The sequence below is a fragment of the Punica granatum genome, chromosome 5 (assembly GCF_007655135.1).
Source record: "Punica granatum isolate Tunisia-2019 chromosome 5, ASM765513v2, whole genome shotgun sequence".
NCBI classification, from domain to species: domain Eukaryota; kingdom Viridiplantae; phylum Streptophyta; class Magnoliopsida; order Myrtales; family Lythraceae; genus Punica; species Punica granatum.
The window spans coordinates 28,300,818-28,305,853 of NC_045131.1; the positions used below are offsets into that span (position 1 = coordinate 28,300,818).

Genomic DNA, 5,036 nt, shown 5'->3' on the forward strand with positions numbered 1-5,036 from the left:
TATTTATGCATTATAATTTTTAAAATATTTTCTGAATTTTCTATAATTTTTAAATTTTTTTGAATTTTCTTTGATGTTGTATTTTTTTCTATTTTTTTTTAGCAAGCTTGACGCCCAGCTATAATATATCAACGGCATGAGTCCAAGTTAGCAGCACTGTAATGGCAATTCACGAAATGGATCAAAAGTGTCTCGCTTAGCAAACGTTTGGGATTCATTTTTTCAAATGAAACTTTCATGTCTCACTTTTTAAAAAGGGCAAACTATTAGGATCACCACTGTAATTTTACCTTGACGAAAAAATGTCCTGCAATTTCTGAGAAACTGTAATTAGCCTACTCAAGGTTTGGAAGGATCGTAGCTGGCTTAGCAAGCTAAAATAGGACCAAATTGAGAAAGAGTGTGTAACGCAGCATTGCACATCCGTTGCCTAATAAACATGAGGTTCCAAATTCCATTATCGTGGTTACCCATTATTAGCTATTAGGATTATTATTTTTTTGGTGTGTATCCTGGTGTCTGGAAGCTAATCGGGCCCCAACTAATTCGAGCTTGTTTGGTTCACTGAGGGGTTAAAACTCTCTCAATATAAATTTTTTCTATTCACGAAAGTCAAACTCGAGATTTTGTTTAAGGGGAACAAGTGTCGAACAGCTTGAACCAATTCACGTTGGTAAGATTTTTATTTCATTATAATAACACTCCCTTATAACTAAATGAAACGTCACTCCACATAAAGCAATAACTTTTGCTAGATTATATTTATCAAAAAAGAACTTTTACAGGATTATATATGGATGTCTTTGCATGCAAGAATCTGCTAGCACCCGAGCTTTAAATTTAGAGGCCAAATCTGATAAAAATAAACTGAAACCTACAGAAAATCCTACCTTCTTACAAGTACTTGGGAGGAGGGGTCAGGGTTGGTTCCGAGCTCCTGCCTTAACTGCAGATATCCTGTCTGCGACATGTCTCCCTTAGCCAATTTCATCTGGCTTCTACGCGAGTTATAGTGATGTCATTAATTGAACCGACTTTCTGACTCTGTTGGGACAATTGCATGTTTGAAGAAGCGATCTGATTACTCGTGAATGCGGGCTGCTTGGGGATGGGAAGATCACTAACTTCACTGTCGAGCATTGAAATGATGGCGGCAATGCCTGGCCTGTCATTCATTAATTCCTGGACACAGAGCAACCCCACTTGCATAAACCTTGAAATCGACTGTTGAATGTTCGAGTGAAATATCACGGGGTCTATGAATGCTACCATGTTGTGCTCGGTCCACAACCGCCATGCCTATAGACAACAATTTGAGATCATGAGAGCAGCAATTCCGGGAGTTGATAATATGTGAGGAAAAAATGCGAGAATCTGACTCATGACTTACCATTCCAAGGAGATTAGGAGATTGCTCATTGAGGCTCGGACTCGTGTTTCGTCTCCCGCTTAGGATCTCTAGTAACAACACTCCAAAACTGAACACATCAGATTTCTCAGAGAATCGACCTTCCATGGCATATTCGGGAGACATGTACCCGCTGCATATGTATTTTAAGCATGCATATAGGATCTTGCAATTAGTTCGTGGTTATCTGTCTGAAAGAGTTTAGCCGACAAAGGAGGAAAGAACTTACTATGTTCCAACTACTCTCTTTGTATTTGCTTGGTCTTCATTTTCTCCAAAAATCCTTGCCATACCGAAGTCGGATATCTTCGGGTTGAGATCGTTGTCCAATAAAACATTGCTTGCCTTTAGATCCCTATGAATAATTCTCAGCCTAGAATCTCTATGCAAGTATAGCAGCCCTCGTGCAATTCCCTCAATGATGATTCGCCGTTTTTGCCAATCGAGCTGTCCTCGTTTTGATTCATCTAAGCCAATTAAAAGAGCAGAACAACATAGGGATGAGAATAGAGTATCATGAATCTATTTTTCATGATTTGCTAACATGATCTTACCGAAGAGAAGAGCATCTAAGCCTTTGTTCGGCATGTACTCGTATATCAGGGTCTTCTCCTCTCCTTCAATGCAGCAACCGAGGAGCCTGACAAGATTCCGATGCTGAAGCCTCGAGACAACAACCACTTCATTCATATCTCCTGCAGGCCTTGCCCTGAGAACCTCGAGAGCCTCTTTACAGCAATCTCCTGCCCATCTTCCAGTTTTCCCTGACAAGTAATAACAATATGAGGGAATTCAACATTCTAACATTCATTAATATCGCTCCTCACCCTAGTCCTACTTTTACGAGCCATACCCAAAACACTTGACCGTATCCTCCTTTGCCAAGCATGTTGCTTTGGCTGAAATTGTTCGTTGCAGTCATCAAACTATCAAAATCATATAACGGTAGATCTTCGAGCTTCGATTGCTCGACTTCCCCTTTTGGCATGCCTTGGAAGAGCGACATCTCTTTCTTCGTCTTTGGCCTGGTTGCTGAAGAAAGAAAATTCTATAAGTTAACTGATAAATGATAATTCTACATGAATATGCTGAAATCGTCTCATGACTTGGTTTACCTCTAATTTTAGTAAACCATTGCCATACGAAATACCCAAAAAGGAGAAAAACAATTGCTCCTATTATAGCTGCCACAATGATTATCACTTTCTTCGCCCCTTTGCCACCAGTTTCTGACATGAAAAAATTAACAGACACACTTATTAGGCAATAGACCTGGACATATATGATCTAGAAATTGATGCAGAGGGCAAGAACATCATACCCAACTCAGAATTTGCAACTCGAATATAAAGATCCACTCCTCCATTAGGGAACTTCTGTATGTCCACCAAGTTCCTATACCAACCCATACACCCAATTCCCTCATCATATGCATAAGCCGTACAAGAACAGTTCGACAAGCAGTGGCTCTCGCAATCGCTCTTCTCACGTGACATCCATATGGCTGTGTCGGGCAACTTCATGTTCGCAAGCTTCAGAAACCGATCCGATTTCCCATTTTCTCCCTCTGAGCTTGTATCTGAGTTTGTCCTTTCGCATTGCAGCGGTGTGCTCCTGATGCATCCGCCTGTCCAGTTCCCGGCATTCCACTCGCTCAAATTCTTCGGCTCATAGCTACTCAAGCAGCTGCAGATTGGTGATAGTTTAGAATCACAACTCCCAAATTCTCCACACTTACCATACACATCGCACTCATTCTCTAAGGCCGACCAGGAGAGCACCCAATTTTTTGTAGTGGCATCCCAAATCATCAGTTCTAAGTTCCCTTTGAAATTTAAATGGAAGTAAAACTTTTGCGGCTTAGCGGGGGTATAAAAAAAGTATACTGTTCCTTGCTTGTCATCCACGAGGTTGAACCCGTCCATGTAGAAAGATTTCATAACGGGCACTCCAAGGAAGACTTGTCCATTCCACGGGCCTGTCCTCCAATTGGGACTCCCCTCCTTCCAAATGAAGCCCTCCGGTATGCCGACATCATTAAGACCCCCCATGAAGCTCCCAACAGAAGGATCTGAAGAGGTTCTCCACGAGATGAATGATCCCTCAGCTTCCTTTCTGGTAGTTATCTTCATACCTGGCAGGAACGAGTCCGTAGGAGTCTTGAAACTCTCCCATAAGGTACCAGTACCGGTCCCATTTGTACCAAGTTGAATCCCTCGCAATACCAAATTTCCGGAATCTAAGATCTGGGCGGAACTACTGTTTGTCATGGTATTTGGAACATTGGATGACCAGAGAGTCTCGTTCCTTCTATTTAGGAGGACAAGGTTTCCATCCATCGACAGTTTCAAGATCCCAGAGGAATCATTTACGGGTCTGTTTCGGTTAGCGACCCAGAGGACAGAGGAAACAGGATTGACATTGTACCAAATTCCCACATACCGTTTTGTGGAGTTTGGGGGGCTGAAGAAGCCGAGCTTGAAGACATTGCCTTTCGAGACTATGGCTTCCGGGTCCTTGATGAATCGGGCCAAACTGATGGTGTCCGTGCTAGTGCAGAATGTTGCACTGATCAATATGTAGATTGAAATCAAGAACATGAAGTTGGATCTTGGAAGCACCCCCATGATTCTCCTGGCTAGGTTAACTTGTTTAATAAGTTTGAACATTAAAATAATTGAATAGAGGATAATGTCTGCTAGAATCTGATTTAAGGAGGGAAAAAAAAAAGAAGCATTCCATGTACTGTGGTAGATATTTTGTTTCCTTCAATGCATTAAATACTTTTGTACTAGTAGACCAACCCAAACTGGTTCTCAATTATTTTCCCAAGATCAAATCAATTTCATAGATGTGACGACCTTTTACTGTGTTTTATACAGGTAAACTTGCAACTCCGATATTTTTATCAGGAAACGGGGTTTTTTAATAGTGATCACATCCATTCGCTCCAAAAAAGTCAAAATTGTTTCGCTCAAAAGAAAGTAAGTTGTCAGATATGATATGGTTTATTATTTATTGGATAAATTGTAAGTTGTCAGATATGACATGATTTGCTTCCCCCCCCAAAATTTAACGTGTCTGAAAATTTTTATGTAAAAGCATGTGGTTTTATTCTTGTTTTAAATCTAGCATGGTATCTGTTGGATATCTCTCCAATTTGAAAGAAATTGAGCTCAAATCGTGTTGAATTTTTATTGAGTTTTAATAGATCCAAGGGCCTACTTTTATTAGTGTTAATTTTTTCTGCAAAACAGCTGAGAAAGAAGGCAGCGGTGGGGGTTTCAGAACAGAACAGAAACGGCGGCAGAACAGACAGAATACAGAGGACAAAGCAGTTTTTTTTCCTGTGTGACCAGAGCTAGATCAACCCTCGATCGGGATGTCAAACCAACGGGACGAAATTTTGGCAGCGGCTTCACAACCTGTGGAGCTAAGTTATGAACAGTCAAAATTTCTATTCAAGCTCTGTAGGTACTGTTTCAGCTGACTTTGTAATCCTCCCGTTGTGAGTGATGAATTTCAGTGTTTGGGTGATCCAAGAGTTTGTTCTCTTGAGTTTGATGATCCAAGAATTTACCCTTGATGAAAAACATTGTGTAATCTTCATTGATAGTGAATTATTGAT

The 5,036-nt window shown here is 40.7% G+C and overlaps 1 pseudogene; it reads right to left on the reverse strand.

Annotated features, from left to right (window-relative positions):
• Window positions 1-747: 747 nt before the first annotated feature.
• On the reverse strand, window positions 748-4,077 carry LOC116207105 (annotated as a pseudogene).
• Window positions 4,078-5,036: the final 959 nt, after the last annotated feature.